Below are 22,329 nucleotides of genomic sequence, written 5' to 3' on the forward strand. Positions count from 1 at the left end.
CCCAGTCCCCAATATGATGGTATTTTGTGGGAAGACTTTGGGAAGTGATTAGAGTCATGAGGGCAGCCCTCATGAGTGGGATTAGTTTCCTTATAAAAGAGATCCCAGATAGCTTCCTTCCCCTCGGCTATGTGAAGACACACTGAGAAGACAACCAGGAAGTAGCTTCTCATCAGACATTGGATCTGCCGGAAACTTGATCTTAGACTTCTCAGCCTTCAGAACAATGAGAAATATATGTTTGTTGTTTATAAGCCCCCCAGGTTATAATATTCTGTTATAGGAGCCCAAACAAAGACATAATACCATCCTGTCTCAATGTGGATTAGCCTTTCTTTTTTTTTCAATTAAATATTCTTTTGCTTAGATATAATTACATTTATTCATTTTGTTTAGTGATGTGTTGGTAGAGTTTATAGTGATCTCATCTGTTTCTATATCAGTACCCTGTCTTAAGTTATCCATATCTTCATAGCAAGAAGGGATGCTGTAACATAGCCTAAAAAACTACTGAGGGCCAGGCACTGTGCTAGCTGCTTTTACATGCATTATTACCTTAGTTTCCATTGAGTAGGACTATTTCATTTTCTTTACACTGTGCAATCTGTAGTAAATCACCAAAAACAGATGTGTACCCAATCATTCTGCGGTGTAGAAGGAAGATGACGTGGTTAGGATGATGATATACTTTATCAAAGCAAAACTACCAACAACAGCAGCCAAAACACAGCAAGAGATGATATCATTTCTCTGGAAATACCATGCCTCCCAGAATGGAAAAAGCAACTTCAGAGAGAAAAAGAAAAATCCTTTTAAGTCATTTAAGCTGTGAGTGTCCTCAGGACATACTATTTTCTTGTGACATGATAGGCTGACAGAAGCTGTGAGCCCTCACTTTGTTCTATACTTCTCACTGCCTTGAACAAAAGACTGAAAGGGGCTTGCACAGGATTCAATTGCACAAGGGCTGGGTACCCTGAGAGCCCTCTGCCTTCGTGCTTCAAGGTTAACAGAGAAACAGTTTCCCCCAAAGGCTTTCCAAACAGAATTATTTAGGTCTTTTACACCTTTCAACATGTCTTTCTTCTCCTTCACCTCTACCTCCTCCCCCACTACCCTATTCACTCCTTCCTCTAAAGTTGGCTATAAAAGACTTTGCATCTTGGTTTAGGGTTGGAGTCACATCAATTCCAAACTCAGCAGGCAGGCTCCAAGCCTGTCTACTTCCAAGGGGAGGCTGTCAGAAGCAAGGCTGCCTCTGTGACGAAGACCAGTGCAGGAGGGGAAGCCACATATTTCAGACCCGGAGGGGGAAGTGCTGGCCCCGTTGTGACGGATGACAAGATGCCACAGGCTGTGAAACAACACCAACCCAGTGGGACCTGCACCCTGCTGCTTGGAGATGGCTGTGCACATTTTGGCTGGACTTCGTTTCTCCTCTTCTGTAGACACTGGAGCCAGTGATTAATAGTGGGTTCCAGGGGTTTGAAAGTTATGCAAGTTCTCTGTGGTCTCCAGGGAAACTGGTGCCAATTCAATTAAACCTATCACATGGTATCGAACCTCTACTAGGCACTTGTAAGCGAGCGAGGTTTTGGGGGGGAAGAAAGACACAAAGAAGTAAATGATGTCATCTCTAACTTTCAGGGTTGCTGTGCAGATTAGAGATTGTATCTTTAAATTGCATGATACGTAACAGGCACTTAGTGAAAGAGAGCTTTGGGAATTGGAATGGTGATTATGCTTATTTACTCTTAGGTATGGAGGAAAATGTTGCTGTCCACTTTACAAAATGTATAGGTAGAGAGAGGGATAAAAGGTAGGAAATGTTTCCCTTCCAAAGCATGTGTGTGTGTGTGTGTGTGTGTGTGTGTGTGTGTGTGTAATCATTTGTACCTTAATAAAAAGTTTTTCCAGAGACCCCAAAGGACAGATAACAAGCAAGGTGGGGGTGGAGGCATGATAGAATTGATTGCAGCCAACTGCAATAGTTGTGATCCTTGGTTTGAAATTAAACAGAATGGGGCACCTGGTTGGCTCAGTTGGTTGAACGTCCCACTCTTGGTTTCAGCTCAGGTCATGATCCCAGGGTTGTGGGATCAAGTCCCACATTGGGTTCTGTGCTGAGCATGGAGCCTGCTTAATATCTCTCTCTCTGTCTCTCTCTCTCAAAATAAAATTCAATTAAAATTTTTTTTAAAAAGGAAAATTAAACAGAAATGGCTTCTGGATTGTGTCCAAGTTATGTCACTTCTTTGAGGCTCAGTTACCTCAACTGTGAAAGGAAAAATAACAGTACCTTGTAGTGCTGTGGTGAGAATCTAAATGAGAAAAAAGCTGTTAGGGTAGCACTCTGCCTGCCAAGCTGCAATTACTCTAGCAGTAATGCACCCAAGGGTTGGACCAGAGGGGAAAAGAAAAGGCTAGTTGAAGAGGCAGTAGATAGAGAAATAGAGAGACCTTGTGTTCAAAAGCTCAGTAGGCTACTAGTTCATTCAGCAGTCTTGGACAATTGGCATCCTCTCTCTGGTTGTCAGTTTCCCCATTCTGGAAATATAATTAGAAGCATGTTAGTGTCCTTTTCACCACCAGTGCTCTGGGATTCTTTGAGATGATTTCACCTTCCCTAGAATTCTCCTCTCCAACCAAGTATAGATGGGGGTACTGGCAAAATGTTCAGGCTTTCACTCATTCTCTAACCCTAATGAAGAGTTAGCTCTGTTTTCCTGAGGGGAAGAAAAGGCTAGAATCTTTCTTAATCTCACATTCTGCTGTGTGACCAGGCACATATTATTACTATTCTTTGCTGTCTCTGCATATTATTAAATAGATGCCAAATTCAACTTGGCATTTCAAAAAAAAAAAAAAAAGCTTTCAGAAATGCAGACTGCTTTGGGATGTAAGATTTTTATGCAAATATAAAACATTAATACATTTAAATTTTAGAGCACTTTAGTCTCCAGGAGAGAAAGGCGTTTATTTTTAGATACTTAATTCAGTGCTTATTTAATAAGTATTTAATAAATATGAGGCAAATTATTTAACCTCTTCCTTTTTGTGTAAAAACTAAGGTACCAAGCCTGAAACAGTCTCCTTGAGAACTTGGGGGTGAATGAGGATAGAATTAGCTTTTTCTACCACCTAGTTGTGAGGAGTGGGCTTCCATTCAATGGCCTCACGTTAAAGCTAGCTGTGGAGTGTGGAGGATGAGGCTCCTACTACCGAGGGGTTCACCTGTTACCATAGTAACCACACATAGTTTTGTTTTCTTCTTCTTCTTCACCATCAACTTTATGGAATAGCTTTTTGGTGTAAGTTATTAAACTAAACCCCAGAAATGTAGCAATTGGTCTTCCCAAAGATAGGTGAACACAGAGTAAACAAATCTGAAGAAAACCAATTCTTTCCTTGAAGTGGGTGGAGGTCTGGAGCAAAAATTAAATTGAGAGAAAACAGGAAACTTCTTGTGCTCTATGAGACACCTCGCCCCCCATTGTGATGTCATTACAAATGCAAGCTGCTGGACCCAATGTGTGTGTGTCTGTGTGTGTGTGTGTGTGTGTGTGTGTGTGCGCATGTGTATGTGTGTGTGGCATTGGGGGGGGTGAGGTATGCATAAACTCTGAAAATTGGGTTTGCGTTTCATAAAGTCCACATAAAAATGAACTTTAGGGGAACTGGTAATCAGAGACTGGTGTTCTTATGTAACATGGACATTTTGCTTTTAAATAATATTATTAATACACTTGGCTGCTTTAAAAATAATATATATTCATTATTGAAAGTTTGGATAAAATAGAGAAGAAAAAGACACTGGATAATCCCAGGATCTCCAAGTAACATTTTTCACTGATGGACTTCTGACATGATACATATATGTATTTCAAATTACAATTAAATAGTAGTTAAATATAATGTGTATATCTAATGTGTATATTTAAATTTACATTATGAGTGGTTTTTTTGCTACTATATATTCTGCTTTAACAAATCTAATAGCAAGTTGTGAACATTTACATGGCCACCAAATATTCTATTGTAATTTGGTCAGCAAACTTTTTCTGTTAAAGGCAACACAATTAATGTTTTACTTTTTGAGTCACAAGGTATCTGTTGCAACTACTCAACTCTGCAGTTGTTCAGAGTAAACAACCCCAGACAGACAATATGTAAATGAGTGAGCTCGGCTGCTTTCCAGTAAAACATTATTTACACAAACGGGTAGCAGGCTGGGGTCGAACTTCTCCAATAGAACAGCGTTTTAAATGACAGCATACTTTATTCTGGGGATGTACCCAAATAAAAAGAAAAGTCATAATTGTGTCCTGTTGAGCACTACACCTTGTCAGCATAGTGGTAATGTGTATTTTCTTTTTTTTCTTTCTTTCTTTCTTTCCTTTTTTTTTTTCTTTTGTAAATCAAACTCATGTGTCTATAAGATTCTTTCTTTGGAAAGAGAGATTTTAGGAGAAGAGCTGTGTAAGAGCTTGTGATACATACTAAAAGAAACTTTGGAAAGTTTATGGCAATTCCTGTGTAGATAGCTAGGGGTGACAGAGTGTGGAGCATTTTTTAAGATGAAAGAGGTTTACCATGACTAGATGCTAGAGCTCAACAAGGGAAATGACAATGAAATTGATCAGCCATCATTCTTGCTGCAAATATATTTTCAAAATGTTTATTTATTTTGAGAGAGAGAGAGAGAGAGAGAGAGAACATGAGCCCATGAGTGGGGGAGGGGCAGAGAGAGAGAGAGAGAGAGAGAGAGAGAGAGAGAGAATCCCAAGCAGGCTCCATGCTGTCAGCGAACTCAGGGGTCTATCTCACGATGTGAGATCATGATCTAAGCCAAAATCAAGAGTCAGACCCTTAACCGACTAAGCCACTCCAGCACCCCTTTGTTGCAAAATTGATTTTAGTGTTTTTTCTATACAGGAAGCTTAAACGTTTTATTCAGTTAAATTCACCCATCTTGTTCATTGTTAATTTATGTTAAGAACTAAGAAAGTTTGGGGCACCTGGGTGGCTCAGTCGGTTAAGTGTCCGACTTCAGCTCAGGTCACGATCTCACACTCCATGAGTTCAAGCCCCGCATCGGGCTCTGTGCTGACAGCTCAGAGCCTGGAGCCTGCTTCAGATTCTGTGTCTCCCCCTCTCTCTGCCCCTCCCCTGCTCATGCTCTGTCTCTCTCTGTCTCAAAAGTAAAAATAAGAACATTAAAAAAAAGAATTAAGAAAGTTTTTCAGCTCTTGATATTGAAAAAAATATTCTCTTAAATTTCCCCCAAATGCCTCTTTGATATTCATTTTTCTATTAAAAGGAATGCATCAGCAATTGACTTTGTGGTGGGTGTTGAAGGTCAAACTTTCTTCCTTTCATTTCTTTTTTTGCTTTCTCCCTGCTGTTTTTTTTTTCTTGCATTCTGCTTGTCTTCCTTTCTTCTTTGTCTTTCCTTCTTTCTTTCTTCCTTCTTTCTAATAGTCAGGCAGTAAGTACACACCAATTATTCTATGATCCATAGTTTTTCTATGTATCAGCAGTGTTATTTTGTCATTTAACACTATATTAAAAATCCATGTTTTTTTTTTTCTGATCAATCTATCAGAATCTATCAGAATCTTTCCCAGAAAGTACTGGGAAAACCCCAGTACTTTCTACCTGTCCCTGAGTCACTGCAATATTGAACACTGTTTTGATAATCATGACTTTATTATGTCTCTTAATACATGCCAACCTTTGTTTTTTTAAAGCTATCATTTATTCTTCTAGAGCTTTAGAAAAATTAAGTTTATGAAGAAAATCAGAATTTTATAGCAATTATATTATTTTATAGATTGATTAGAAAAGAATCAATGTATTTCCAGTATTAATTCATCTCATCCAGTCCATAAAGTATCTCTTAATTTATTAAAGTCACCTTTTAGGGGCGCCTGGGTGGCTCAGTCGGTTAAGCGTCCGACTTCGGCCAGGTCACGATCTCGCAGTCCGGGAGTTCGAGCCCCGCGTCGGGCTCTGGGCTGATAGCTCAGAGCCTGGAGCCTGTTTCCGATTCTGTGTCTCCCTCTCTCTCTGCCCCTCCCCCGTTCATGCTCTGTCTCTCTCTGTCTCAAAAATAAATAAAACGTTAAAAAAAAAAAAATAAAGTCACCTTTTAGTGCCTTGGCAATGTCTTCTACTTTATCTCTACAAGTTGCACGTATGTTTTATTAAATTTATTCCATTCCATTTTTGTGTGTTTTAGTACTATCGTGGATTGTATCACCTTCTCTTACAATATTCCATTTTTCTATTGTAGCAGATATAAAGAAAAGCATTGAGATTTTAGTATAATTGTAATTAGTCAGCTTACCCAGCTCTCTATTGTTTGTTACAATAGTGTTTCAGCTGATTTTCTGTTACATTTCATCTCCTTTATATATGAGTATTTTCCTTTTTTTCTCTCATTGCATTGTTTAGGGCTTTCAGGAAAACACTAAAAAAGTGTTAATAGCAAAAATCTTTATGTTCTTCCTCATATATTTAGATCAATTCTATTTTTTTGGCTAATATGAAATTGCCTATTATTTGATACTCATATGCTTTACCATATGAAGAAAATACCCTTCTCTTAGTAGTTTATGAAGAGATATTTTGAAACCAAAAACTGATAGATTTTGTCAAAAGAATTTTTTCCATCTTTCAAAGTGATTATGTGGTTTATCTGCTTTAATTCATTGGTATTGAACCATCATTGTATTTTTAATTAAATTACTCTGGTATTATTCTTTTATTATGGTATGTAAGGCAGATGTTTGCATCTTTATTCATAAATAATATCTTAATTCTTGCAAATTGGAATAAAGTTAAAATGTCTCTTCCTCCTCCTATATTATAAATATATATAATAATATATAATATACATATTACACAATTATGTACATTATAATTACACACATATGTACTATATATTTAATGGCCCTATTCTTATTTTTAAAAATTTATGTATTTCTTTAAGAAGGATAATATTAAATACTTATGACAACTTCATTTCTCCCCAGTAAAGTCCTCCAAATCAGTTATAGCCTGGCCTTTCTTGCTGAGAAAACATTTGAAATAGAATTTCTTTTCCTTTAATCTAAATGCATGAGATTTTTGTATTATCTTCATTTTACAAGTGAAAAAAAAAGAATTTTGCCCTGTTTTTCCCCAAATAAGTGTTGTTGTTGTTGACTTTTGCATCCAAGATTTTCCCATTCCACATCCACTTTCTGCCATCCAAAACCACCTAGACATTTCTGCTGGTTTGTCTTCTGCCATGCATAATCCAGACCTTCTTTTTTTTTTTTTTTTAATTGTCATATCTATTTTGGGTCTTCTATTTTACATATCTCTACACTGGTCTAGTGGCTTTCATTCAAACAATCATACCAAGCACTGCTTTCTGGGTAGGGGAGAGAGACATAGTCATCTTGCCTTCAGAACACATGTAGAAGGATATTTATCCACACAATAATAACTAAATTATAAAGGCTTTTCTAATTCCTCCTCCTTTACCTATCCCTGTTCTCCAAGACAGGAAGGGAAACTCTCGAATATGTGGGATTTGTGTTCTTCACCACCCCCCCTCCTTGCTTATGCTCTTCCCCACCCCACAACTCCCAAACCTCTCAGTGTGACCCTCATTAATTGCTCTGACCTCACAACAGCCCTCATTTGTTCCCCAGAGTACCGCCTCAGATCTGTACATCACTTTGATGACTTCCACATCTGGGATTCGTCACACGCTTGTGTTAACCATGACCATGTGCAGAATTCCCCAGCAGGATTTAGGAGACGCTCAGTCAGAAAAATCATCCCTACTAAGAACAACATCTGGAGAAAATTAAGGGAAGATATTTTTCCATTGAGAATCCTTTGGAAATATATTTATGATGTAGAGACAGACAGACACTAGCACACAGGCAAAAACGGATGCTGCGTCTTCTGTCCTGACGGATAAGGAAGAACACTACCTCTTCAGAAGATTCCTGAATTAATTATGCACCATAAATGCAAATGTCTGGCAAATTCACAAATAAACAAGGGATTTTCTCATAAAGTCTTGTTTAGAACCAGGCGTCACTCCCAATAGAAATGTCTCCATGGAGTTTTTTGATACCACGTGTGTGAACAAATAAAGATTTTATAAAAGGGAGGAGGGAAGTGGGCCACATTTTCCTGAGTTGGATCATTGAACATCTCCAACTATTTTCCAAAGCTTTGGGGTTGGCAAAAGCCAAAGTTGGCTTCGCCAAGCATTTTTCCCTTAATTTTTAAATCCATGTGCATTAAGGGAAATTTAATCCGTATGTTTCTGATTCATTTACACTTAACTCATCAAAATATTGTTTTGTAAGAGTCATTTGGCCCTCAAAAGGACTTAAGAGCCCTCTTAGCAGCACACAAACTCTCTCTCTCTCTCTCTCTCTCTCTCTCACACACACACACACACACACACACACACACACAGAGATCACAAGGGTACTCACACATATCCTTGGTTCCTTAGAATCAAGTGTCATTACTCTCCCTGAACCCACATCTAAATGGCTTTGTCTTGGTAAATGATAGCCATTTAATGTGTTTTAGGCTGGAAAAAGTTTTATTTTCTATTCTTCTGAGTATATTTGGAATGAATCATTTCAGGAGTCCCTACTTCAGGTGTACGCTGTATTCTGCCTCTGAATGAGTGGCTCCTTTAAGGACCTAATGTTAGGCAGCTTAGACCTTCCCGTGTTACTTTAGTGCAATATATAATAAAAAATGCATTAATTTTTAAAATGTGGATTACAGTCAGTTTAGAGGAGATCAATGATGATGGCGAAGATTTAAGGAAAGATAGACATGAGTACCTCCATGGAGCCTGGGGTTGAGGAAAGCCAAGTAATGTACGTGAAGGTGTAGGTTTGGGGAAGGCTGTGCTAAGGTTTCATTTTTATATTCCCTCTGCCTTATATAAAGGAATGATTTACTGGCAGCTGTAGATTGTGGTAAACATTTCAGAAGTGTTCCTGATATTAAGAGTTGGAAACTATTAGAATGTGTTCTTAAGAGAAGTAGCGAAATATGTAAGCCATCTAACAATACATCTCAAAGAAGTAGGATGAATTCCAGGACATCGTAATGCCTATGAAAGTCTCATCTTATACCTATTTTAAATAAAGTCCCATTCTCCTATATGGCAGATGGGAATTTGGGGTGGTAGTTAAGGAGGCAGAAGAGGGTTCAGTAGGTTTGCTAATGGGGGAATGACCTCCATTTCTTTCCCCAAGGCAACCACTAGGGATTTGGTGAACTCAATTGTCATGTTTTGCAAATCTAAACTAGAGGAAACAGGCTATTTGCAAAAATATATGTCTGTTATTGGTGACAGCATCTTTTAAAGAGGGATCTGTCTTTCTATTGTTAGCATGACATCATTTGTTTCACCTGACTTTTTCACAACTCATGTTTTTCTTTTCTCAGGGAAATGTCTATAATTTAATTGTATTTTTCTAGTTTGACAGCAGGTAGTCTTTCTTCCTGAAGCTGTCATCTTACTGTGAACAATTTTGTCAGACTCTTAACAGATTTTACTTTTTTGAACATTTGTAAGTTTTCCTAAGTATTTACTTCCAAATGAAATTATACTTGTTTAATTTTGCTTAGGATTAAATACTATTTCTATTTCTCCTCCAAGGTTTTGAAACAGAGTATCACATAATGGATTTTATAAGAAGAATACATTTAATAGCCAATTAGATTAACTATCAAATCTGTTTAAAGGAAAAAAAAAAGAATCTGGTAATGGCTTGATTTCACCAAACTACTTTGTATATTTTTATTTTCTAAAAAAAATTCTATTTCCTGGAGCTTAAGTTCTTCAAGTTTTTTTTTCCTCACTTAATTGAAACCACTATTTTCAAGGGAAATGAAATTAAAGAAAGATGATATTTTCTCACTCAGTAGAAACTTGTGTCATGTGAACAGCACAGATTCTCCATTGACATAATTTTACTCTTATTTTTTTCTGTGTGAATTTTTTAAAACCGTAGCACTCCAGAAATCCTGCTTTCAAAGCAAAGACAACTAAAAATTTGAAACATTTAATCTTTGTTTCTGATCTCCCACTTTCACTCATCCCCAAACCTGGGCAGTTATTTTTCCTATTCCTGCATACTGGCTGTCTTCAGGCAGTGTGGCTGGGCATCCTGAAACTACATGGCCTTCCCTGCTTTCCACCAGGAAGTCTCTGCTTAGCCCAAGAAGATCCATTCAAAAGGCCACACAATGTGTTGTTTTCCCACCTCTCAGAACAATTTCCCACCTCTCTAGTCCTAAACAAGTATAACATCAGCTACCATTTACTGAGTGCTAGCCTGTGCTAGCACTTTATGTAGCTGATGAGGTCAATGCTCACCTCAATGGGCAAACGCTACATGATTAAAAATAGGATTATTTGCATTTGGGTCTGTTTAATAGATTGGGATTTCCTGAAGTCAGGAATTTGATATGCTATTATATATACCCACTCAGTGTTAATTGAGTTAAATATCAACAAACAGTCTTGGTAATGAGGCTTGTAGATATTATCCTTTCAAAGTGGGAAAATTTAGTCAAGCACATGGCAGATTCATTCAACTTCACACATTTGGAGTATAAACTCTATAACAGTGTATCCTTATTGTTTCATTCACGAATTTATTCCCATTTTTTTTTGCAACTCAATTTTGTGACACTTAATTGGACACCTACTAGGTGCCTAATAACTGTTTTAGGTCTCTTGACCTCACAGGTCTTACATTCTATTTGAAAGAACCAGATAGAAAATAATTAGACAATAACTGAATCCCATAGCAGATGATATAGATCCCGTGGAGAGAAGTAAGACCGTGTAAGAAGGAAAGGAAATACAAAAGATGGAGGTCAGGGGCTTGCCCTGGAGCGAGCAAGGAGGACTTCTCGGGTAAGGGGATATTTGGACAGAGGCACAAGGAGGGTAGAGAAGCTGGCCATGCTAATACCTGAAGGCAAATGCTCCAGCAAAGAAAACTGCAGAGCAACAGTTCTGGGGTGGGTACATGGCTTTTGAGGAGCAGGAAGGAGGGCAGGTGGGTAGCAGCCAGTTAAAGGAGGCTGTGGCAGGAGACGAGATCAAATAAGACAGAGTCAAATCTTGGAGAGACTTGTAGGTGATTGGGGTGGGAAGGTGGAGGGTTTGAACAGGGAAAAGCTGGCATTGACTTGTGTTTTAAAAGAAACATCCTGGGTGCTGTGTAGAGAAGCCTGAAGAGGAACAAGGACAGATTGGGGAGACTATGAAAGATGCTAATGCTGTAACCCTGGGAAGAAGAGCTGACGGGTTGGGGAGAAATGGCTGGATTCTAAGTACAGTTTGCAGTTTGAGCCAGTATGATTTGGAATAGTAGAATGTGGATTGCAATAGAAAATGAGGAAGTAAAGACTCCACACTTTTGGGCTTCAGAAACTTGAATGTTGTTGTGACCATCTATTGAGGTGGAGGAAACTTCAGGGGAAGGAGGCAGGCCAGGGTGGTGAAGAAAATGAAAGTCACACAAGACAAGCCAAGGCTAAGGCCCGGATCTGACTTATCCTACTGGTAAAGGTATAGTTTTATATTTCAACAGCTCATTACTTACCTACATAGTGAAAAGAAAAGTTCAAGGTGCCAGTTCCCAGTTCCCACACACCAAAATGATGACCCAAAAAAGAAGGGGCTAACTGATGGCAACGTGAATGTGGGGCAGTTCTGCTCAAGCTACCTCTTGAAAGAAGCAAAGTGGTTTTCTAGTCTGCAGCTCTATTCTCAGGGTGAGTAGGCAGAAAGCTTGGGAGGCGATGAGCAACTGTCTCATGACAGCCTCTCAGGGGATATGGAGAGGCGAGTAAGGGCTGGTCTTGTAGCCACAACCTCCAGGCTTCCTGTTATCTTGTGTTTTTGGGGAATCACGAGGCGTTCCGCCAAGACCTAGAATAGCTGTGGTTCAAGCCTTTGCCTACGTGGCCTCTTTGGATACATGCAAGGCCCCCAGGGTGACATGGTGTAGCCCTTGCTCTATGGGATTCAAGAGTTTGGGTTTGGGATATGTTGGACATCCACATGGATGTTTGAGACTGGGGTTTGGAAAGGGGGTGGGGGAAGAGGTGCTGGAGTTTGGCCAGGAGATTATACATTCGGGTGTCACTGGCACATACATTTTAAATTAAAGCCAGGAAATGATGAGATCACCTAGAAATGAAATGAAGAGATGAGATGAGGTCCAAGTTCAGTATAAGCTTACTCATTAATTTGCATGTATTCAATTATGTATTTATTCTCCTTACCAAAGCATATGAAACACTTAGAATTAAGTTTTCAACTACCTCCACAATTTAAATACTAGATAGCAAAAATAAGGAATTGAAAGAACTTAGAAATTATAAAAGGAACCACGAAGAACCAAGCATGATGTAAAGAAACAAGTATTCAGGCCCTTTGCAGAAAAGAAGGAAGGCTGGGTAGGAGAGGGAGGCATGGTGATAACCATCTGCCGAGATCCGATGATCTCAGCTCTCCTGTACTGTCACTGTAAATAGGAAAAAAATTATACAACAGAGGAATTTTTCACTTTATCTTACTTTCTTCCGGGTATCTTTTTTTCAGCATGTGGTCAGGACAAGGGCAGGGTCAGAGGTGCATACTTCAAGAATAAAGGTATATATATCCCTGGTACTTTGAATGAATGAAAAAAACATTTTAAAAAATGTCAAAGAAGACAAATGCACCCAGAGAAATAAATTTTATATTTCTACCTTCCCTCCTTAAAACTTGTTATTAGAGTGAGAGCCTCTAGCCCACGAGTCTAATGCTAGCCAACCCCCATAGCTGGAAGTCAAGCGGTAATTAGAATAGAAGGCACCTGAAAACACCTTCTCAGTCACAGCTCCTCTGAGTGAGCGCGTGAACACAGAAAGTTTGGAGGTGGCACGTCAAAGTATTGATGATTTTTAACAGGCTTATCATGGGATTCTAAGTATCATCCCGCTTCACCTACTTTAGGCATAAAGTCAAGCGACATCTATTTATACGTTTGACTTTAAACGTCCCTAAGCTGTTATCCTGTTCTTGTTTGAATACCTTTCTCCCTCTTGAAAGCCCCACCTTGCCAGTACCAAAGCCTCATGGATAATTCTCAGAACGAAGGCTCATTCCTAGATACTTTCCATTTCATCAGAGACACGTTGGTGTTTTTCAGGGTTGTGGCTGCTGCTGCTGCAAGGGCTGGTTACTGAAAACATCTCTGGCAGCCTGGTTCGCCCACCGGTGACCTAGCCAATGCCACCCTGGTTGCAGAGGTCTGACCTTTGCAGCATGTATGGGCCAAGAAATCCCTCCCTATTAGGATTCAATGCTGCTCCCTGACCCCAGGCTGGGCTGCCATTACATGAGCTTTGCAGCCGCACAGCTCTCCGAGCAAACAGCTTCACAGACATTGTCTGCAAGGCACCGCCTTGTCAGGCGGCTGACAAGTGCCCAGTCAGCCTCTAACATGAAGCAACATCCTGGCCTGGGACAAGAGAGACATTTTCTGTCTGTCCTGATCCCAGGCCTGCCAATTTCCTGCTCTGGTATTTCATTTTGTACAAAGAACTCCTGTTTAGCTTGTTGTTGAACAACCAATGACTGTTGTAGACAGTGACAGTGCCAGAGCTCAGTGAATTTCTGGACACCTGTTACCTCCTGGATGTCACCACACACCCGTCCCTTGTTATCACACTTGTGCACATGTCCTAAGTCATTTGCTCAGTGCCCTTTTGGATCATGCTGCCCCTGGAAGCCTCTTTCTAACTTTTTAGAGATTTCTGACTCAGATAAGGGATCTGGGAGGATCCTCTGGGTAGGCTCTTAGACATTTCAGGGATTCAGAAGAGTTCTCCCAGAAACTGTGAGATACAAACTGAATAATATCATCCAGCTTCCACAGTGATTCAAACCTCAGTCTGCAAATCATCTTAAGGTGCAGTGTGCTTATCACCCGGGGCCCATGACCTATAAATTTAAAATCTTAGAGGCAGTCACCAAGCTTCGGGAGGGCTTGGCTGAGGTTAGAAGAATGTCTAGAGCAGTGTCCTTGGCAAGCATACGTCATGACAAAGAGCTGCCCAAAGGCTTCTGCAAGAGGGAAGGGTCAGCATTACTTCAAAGGACAAGCAGTCCATGTCTTTTTTTTTTTAATTTTTTTTTTCAACATTTACTTATTTTTGGGACAGAGAGAGACAGAGCATGAACGGGGGAGGGGCAGAGAGAGAGGGAGACACAGAATCGGAAACAGGCTCCAGGCTCTGAGCCATCAGCCCAGAGCCCGACGCGGGGCTCGAACTCACGGACCGCGAGATCGTGACCTGGCTGAAGTCGGACGCTTAACCGACTGCGCCACCCAGGCGCCCCTGTAATATTTATTTTTTTGAGGTTGCTGGGAAGACGATGATCTTTGAAGCATTTAGTGTGAAATCTGTCCCCTAGTATCATGTAAAATAGTTATTATTAAGATTGTTAGTAACTGATATGTACTACTCCATGCTCATTCTCATTTTTCTGTCCCTCTCTTCCTTGTGAAGTGACTAGAAATGACATCTTTGAGTTGCCGTAAATTAAGTTTTCTGCTTATAAACAGGTATAGTAGACTTCAGAGTGATTTTCATAATTTCCATCCTTCGCCTTATACTGCAGTCTCACTGAATCTGTCAGTCAGAACTATGCTTAAAATGTATACCCAACACTTCTGTGAACTTGAACATCTGCCTCTTTCAGCCTCCTGAGAAATACTAAGTGACCACTAGATGTCAGGCTTGTTAAATAGTTAAAATGTACTGTATTTTTCACCCCTATAATTCAGAAACATTTTTTTTTCTCTTTTTTTAAAACCTTTCTTCTCCTTTTAAATAAATTTTCAGTGCATTTGACCACAGTCTCATGACGGTCACGTTGCCACTGGTTTAGAATGTTCCAGTATGCTGCTCAATTTTATCTGAGTTTGTGAGTCTGTGATTCATGCCAGTATAATTTGGTTTGTTCAAAGATAAAACTTTAAGGACAGACTCTAGTGTCTTTGTGCTCATGCGATGAAGCAACTGACACACACATACATCCATGGCCCCGAGTTAGGTTGAAGAAGACACACAACTGCAAAGCTCTACGGAAATCAAATGGTGAAGAGACACCGGGCTCAGAGAATGGTCCAAGGGTGGCGACAATCAGAGGCTACATCGGAAAGAAAACAGCTAGTATGATTTTTTTTAAACAGCAACTAAATTCTGTCTTAGACATTTAGGTGTGTGGGATAAAAGGTGTCTTCTTTTCCCTTAATTGCACTGGGACCCTGAAACTGGACGGTGGACATGTGAGCTTGGAATCTTGAAGGGCTGGTTAAAGAACCGGCTCTGAGGGTAGCCTGCATAAGTGCCTTTGCTTAGCAACATTAGTGTCTGGTTTAAAGAGGCATTTTAAATGTCTGAATATAATGACGGAAGTGAGCCATAATAGGACTGAGGAAAGAGCAAAAGAAGAATGAATGACAGAAGAGAGCCCTCTGGGGGAAGAATAAGCTTGCCAAGGCACACAAGAGGAAGAACATTGTACTTTACAAATTATGTAGGTTCCTAGGGCCTAAAGTGCATAAACCAAGAAAACAAATAAATTTGATAAGAAAATTATATTAGTTCACTTTTTTCCCTACCTATGTTTATAAGCTCTGAATTAAAAATACAACTTATTCATTTGCGAACAGTCATACCCAGAATGTAAGTTTGTAAGTTTGCACCGTAAGTGCATTTCACAGTCTAGAGCTAACCATTACACATGGAACCCCATGTAGCTATACCATTGTCCCATAAAAGGCAATATTATTCTAATTATCCTATCTTTATATTTCACCCTAGATCTCAAAAATGCTTTTCTGGTGTTTCTGCTGTTCTGGTGAAGGAAACTTTGAGAGTATCCATCCCAGTTACTTATATTTCAAAGAGAAGCGAACACCTCCTGGAGTTGATAAATTTACTGCTCAAGATCTCAGTCAGCCTGAGATAATTCTTGGAGTTCATTTACATCTTATAAACATTTTAATTATTCATGTAAGACAGGATTATTCAATGTTTCACAAAGCAAACAGGAGAGGGAGGCTTCCCTGGTGTGGATATAGCACAACATCTCTTAATGGTGATGGCTAAGGGGACCCTACTATGAACTTTCAGAATTAAAAATAATAATACTTTATTTATTTTTGAAAGAGAGAGAGAGAGAGAACACGAGAGGGCCAGAAAGAGGGAGACAGAGGATCTGAAGCAGGTTCTGCTCAGTGACTGTAGAGCTCAACGCAGGGTTTGAACTCATGAACTGTGAGATCATGACCTGAGCCAAAATCAAGAGCAGTCACTTAACCGACTGAGCCACCCAGGTGCCTATAAATCTTCAGAATTTGAGCGCAGTTGGCAGACTCAACCCCCTGAGACATTGCTCTCTCTCAAAGGTTTATTCCTTTACCAGTGACATAGGGGAAGAAAAAAGGGGTGGATCTTAACTTATCGGTTGGAGAACCCTTTCAAAAGGAATCAAGTAAAATTTTGTCAATTAGTGGAGTGAACACAGGGTTTGAATGCATGGCCAGAGTTAAAACCTACATGACTTGTTAATTAGCCTGGAGCTAATTCTCAGAGTGACAGAAAAATCAATTGTTAAGGTTAAACTGCTCAGTTAGCCTATTATTACAGTCAGAATTAAAGGTAGTTTGTTGAGAATTCGGAAGAAAAAGCAGACATGGGCATAACTTGTGCAATGTAAAACACGGTAACATAATTTGAAAAATCATCTGGATTTTCCACGACAGTATCAAATTTCATGCAACAGAATATATTAAATGTGTAAAGCATTAAAAGTGTAAATATGTAAAATATGTAAATACGTAAAAATGTAAAAAACATAAAAAATGTAAAAAACATTAAAAAATATGTAAAATATGTAAAAAATTTTCTCTGTAAGATTTCTTCTATGCTTAGATTAGTTACCTTTTTTATTTATACTAGTCTTCTTTCTAAGAGATTGAAAATGGTTTATAGAAATACATAACTACAAATAAAATAAAATTAACTGCATTAGTCAGCATGTCCTTATGTACTTGCATATAAATACATTCAAATGCTGGAAAAACTCCTTGGGGAATTTTTTATTTCTAAAAATATCCTCATTATATGTCTAATAGTAGAAGAGCAAAAATGTGCTCAAAAGCTCTGAGGGGGAAGTGATTACTTTGGCGAAGGAAATCAAGAAGGACCTCACTAATATAGTACTGTATACTAAGCGGGATTAAAATTCAAAAAAAGGGAGGACCTTTGAGCTGGGTATGCAGTAAAGGATATAAGTGGGTGAGACTTTCAGGGAACCCTGAATCCTACCTCTAAATCCCCAGATGGCTCCTGATGGAGAAGTCTGGGGAGCTGTCCTATTGTGAATGCCATGGCAATTCTTACTGGTCCTGCTTAAATTCTTCCTAGAGAAAGCAGTAATATCAAGGATTCCTACATGATGCCTTCTGACGTCAGTGATATAAATACAGGACCCTTTTCCTCCTCTCCTCTCTTCTCCCTTCTGAATTCTTCTGCCTTCTTTCTTTCATTTCCTTTTCAAATTTTCTTTTTTCCTCTCTCGACTCCCTCTCCCCCTTCTCTTTTGGGTTTGATTTGCTAATAGCCAATAAAAATAGCAAATATTGGGGCTTAAGTGGATGAAAAGTCCTCAAACTAATTGTCCATGATTTCTTGAACTAATTATCCTAGTGATATATTTAAATATAAAGTGAGTCTGGCTCAACGACTCATACACTATTTCCCAAATCTCTCTGGCATGTGGGAGATCTGTTTTGCCCATTGGTGGGTAAAAAGTTCATTTCAGATGCCCTTCAACCTAAGGCCAAAATGCAAGTTCATTCTTGGTTCTTGTTGGAAATGGCGTGACGTTACACTGATTTCTATTTTTTTTCTACACTAAGCACTAGTTACCGAAAATCTAGCAGATTTAGATCATATTGTTAGGATTGAGAAGTTTTGTTATTTAACACCTGACAGTGTTTCAGACCTCTACTTTACTCTGCAACATTTCCTACATGATCTCTGCTATGTTCAGGACAAAGATGCTCTATCAGTGTTCTAACCAGGTTTGAGTTTCTATTAATTTTTATTAATTTCCTAATTATTACCTTAGTTAACTCCATCATTATTAATTCAGTTTGGAATGGGTTTTTTATTAACCCTATGAATATTTCACATTTGGATCTGCAAGATTTCTGGCTCCAAGTTGTATCATAAATAAACTTTAAATTGATATACATTGCAGTTCAAAAAGAAACTATCTATAATATATCCAAATATTAACCTTGTTGATATAGCTAGTATATTTAATTCCACCCTGCCCATACCACTTTCCCTAAACAATGACATTTCAATGCTGATGTGTTGCTGATGATGAATTTGAGTACTTAAACACATTGCCATGTTCTGCCAAGGTAACCATAATCAAATTACTGTATGTAGAACATTGTTGCTATTTATTTATATTTTCTCCACCTTTGATGGTTAACTTTATGTGCCAACTTGATTGGACTATGGAGTGCCCAGATATTTGGTCAAACATTCTTCTGAATGTTTCTATTTTAACATTTAAATAAGTAGATTGAGTAAATCTGATCACCACTCCCTTATGTGACTTCATCCAATTGAGTGAAGGCATAAATAGAACAAAAACACTGATCCTGCCCTGAGTAAGAGAATTCTTTCCCACCTAAATGCCTTCAAACTAGGACATGTTTTTTTTTTCTTGCTTTTGAACTCAAACTGAACCATCAGTTCTTCTGGGTCATGACTTACCCTGTAGATCCTGGGACTCACCACCTCCATAACTGCATGAGTCAATTCCTTATAATAAATCAATCTCTCTCTCTCTCTCTCTTTCTCTCTCTCTTTCTTTCTCAGTATCTATTACCTATATATATCCTATCTATCTATCTATCTATCTACCTATCATCTATGTATCTACCCTCTATCATATAATCTTCGACTGGTTCTGTTTCTCTGGAGAATTCTGACTATATATCTTCCAACATTTACTTTTCATTTCCAACAGCATCCCACTTGGAAATTATTTCACTCACACTGTGTACATATTACACACACCATTTTTCACAGTGGGACCTTAGGTACCTGTAATCTTGTTACTGAGACTAAATTGGATGCCTTTCTCACTGGATACTTATAAAGATAAAAGCACTGACAAGATCAATAATCATGCATAGAGAGGTCTTACTATGTGTCAGACACTGCTGTAACTACATTATATGCATTTTAACTCTTTTAATCACAAAGCAACTACTATGCTCTTTTTACAGATAATAAAAGTGAGGCAGAGAAAGTGAGATAACAACTGTTTTAGCCAGAATTTCAGCCATAAACATTCTGACTCCAGAGACTATGAAGGACCAGATAAGGAGCTTGGATTTTTACCTAGATGGCAACTGGAAGCCATTAAGAGGTTTTTCTTAGGAAAATCACATTGAAATTTCCCACCCACATGCATCTGGCTATGTCAGTTGGAGGGGCTGACCCAGAAGTAGGAGGGGTAGGCCAGCTGGGCAAGAAATGGAGGATCCTTGACTGATGTGACCAGAGCTTCATTTAGGCCACTCACTTCTGGGAATTTACCTGCTTATTCCAAAAAAGCTAATCCAAGCATAATGCTCCAAAGAAGTGCCTCTATCCACTAGTCCTGAAATTGTTACCCAGCAATCTTTTGACTTGTGTTCAAAACATTGGAAACTTTTCACCAGGACTGTGACATAGAGGGACAGAGTGTGGGAAGATGGCTGGAGTCCTCTCACTGCCCTGTGGGCCCAAGTGACGTGACCAGTGTTCCTACTACTCAGGCCACTAGGAATCCTCATTTCCAGGGCTGATGCTCCAGCTTCCCATCATCTTGTGTGAGTCCTGAAAGCCTTCCCAAATTTCCCTTTCCTTCAGGTGAACTATAGTGGGTTTCTGTTGTTTGTAAATGAAGAATTCAAATTGATATTCTAAGTTATATAACTCTTTTTATACAAGTGACTAAGTTATTTATATATACTTCTTTGTTTTCTTTGCTTTAGACAGAAAATTATTCTTTTTTTTTTTTTTTAAATTTTTTTTTTTTTTAACGTTTATTTATTTTTGGGATAGAGAGAGACAGAGCATGAACGGGGGAGGGGCAGAGAGAGAGGGAGACACAGAATCGGAAACAGGCTCCAGGCTCTGAGCCATCAGCCCAGAGCCTGACGCGGGGCTCGAACTCACAGACTGCGAGATCGTGACCTGGCCGAAGTCGGACGCTTAACCGACTGCGCCACCCAGGCGCCCCGAAAATTATTCTTAATATCAACACTACCTTTCAGCTGGCATAATAGGGTATATGCTCTCTCCCAATGCTCCCAAATGTTCCAAAATTCCTGGGTACTGAAATGAACAGAAATTAAATTTCATTGTTAAAGCATATTTAAATTGCATTTCCTCCATCAGATTAGAAAGTAAAAATCTAAAACGTCTGTATAATATTATGAAGAGATATGCCATTAATATGGACAATTAATGGTAATAATAATACATAATAATGATTATGCCCATTCTCTACAGCATTGGAATCCAGCTATCCTGATATGTGTCAGCACTATAATATTATTATAAAAAGGGACAGAAAGCATCCTTATATTCTAAAATTTCAATATTCTGTAACATGCTGTATTCTAACATTCAAGTGAATGAGATTAGGATGTACTTTGAATGATGGAACTGTTCTAGCATAATGTTTTGCTAAGATACTTTTGAATATTTAGCACTTTATGGTTAGAAGAGTGACATGGAGAGTCTCATCTCATGGAAGGAATATCATCTCTTTTTGTCCCTCGCCTTTAAGTCACACAATTTTGTAATAATGGATAAATCAATGGAGACACAGATAAATGCACACTAATTCTTTGAAATATTATATATTTGCCTTGTTTAGTGATTTAAAAAATGTTAACTCATTTGATACTTACTGAATAGCTCTGTGGATAGAGTAAGATAAATGCCATCATTATTTTCCCTGTAATATAAATGAGAAAGCTCAGATTCAAAGATATTAATAATTAGTATACTTAATATTTGTTGAGTTTCCACTAGCTATCTTGAATTAATTTCTCACATAATGCTTCAGTAACAAAGTATTTCTATTATTGTTATTTAACGGATGGGGAAATTGAATCTGTAGAAAATTAAGTATCTTGCCTAAAGTCCCACAGCTAAAGAGGATCAGGTTTAGAGTTGTGTCTCCCCTCTCACTCCAAACACTGGGAACTAAATATTTTTCTTCTGTCACCTAAGATGACACAAATAGCAAACAGCAGACTCATGGGCTCCAAGACATACATTTCCCTGCATATTTTACTTCTCTGAAATTGGGACGCATCTTATAACCAACAGCATCATGCAATCACTGTCTCCTGTCTTAGCCATTGCTGCCTGTGTATGCAACCCTCCGTTGCTATTCTTGGTGCAGGATTGGAATGCTTCAGTAAGCAGACCCTTTGGGGAAGAAATAAGAGATTTGGCTATTGCCTGAAAAACCTTCCATTGACACCTTCTGGTAAGGTCAAGAAAAGATTGGCATCCCTACATTAAAGCAAATAAATATACCAATGCAACAGAATCAAGAGCCCGGAAATAAGCCAAATCATACACAGTCGAATCACTATATGATAAAAGAGCCAAGTACACTCTGGGGAAAAGATAGTTTCTTCACTAAATGGTACTGGGAAAATTAGGTATTAACATATAAAAGAATGAGAGTGGACCCCTTTCTTACACACCACACACACACACACACACACACACACATACACACACACACTTACACACAATGAAATATATTTAGCCATAAAAAAAAAAAGGAAATCCTACCATTCGCAATGACATAGATGAAGCTTTAGGGCATTGTGCTACTTGAAATAAGTCAAACAGAAGATCAAATACTGTATGATAACAATTATATGTGGAATCTAAAAACAAAAAAACAAAAGCAAAAGCCAAACACATAGAAAAATAAATCAGATATGCAATTACCAAAGGTGACGGTTGGGGGTGAGGGAATTGGAAGAAGGTTGTCAAAAAGTACAAACTGCCAGTTATAAGATAAACAAGTACAATGGGTGTAATGTGCAGCATGATGACTATAGCTAATACTGCTATATGGCATATTTGAAAGTTGTTAATAGAGCATAT

The sequence above is a fragment of the Puma concolor genome, chromosome E4, assembly GCF_028749965.1.
Source record: "Puma concolor isolate L17-30 chromosome E4, mPumCon1.1.hap2, whole genome shotgun sequence".
Lineage (NCBI taxonomy): Eukaryota > Metazoa > Chordata > Mammalia > Carnivora > Felidae > Puma > Puma concolor.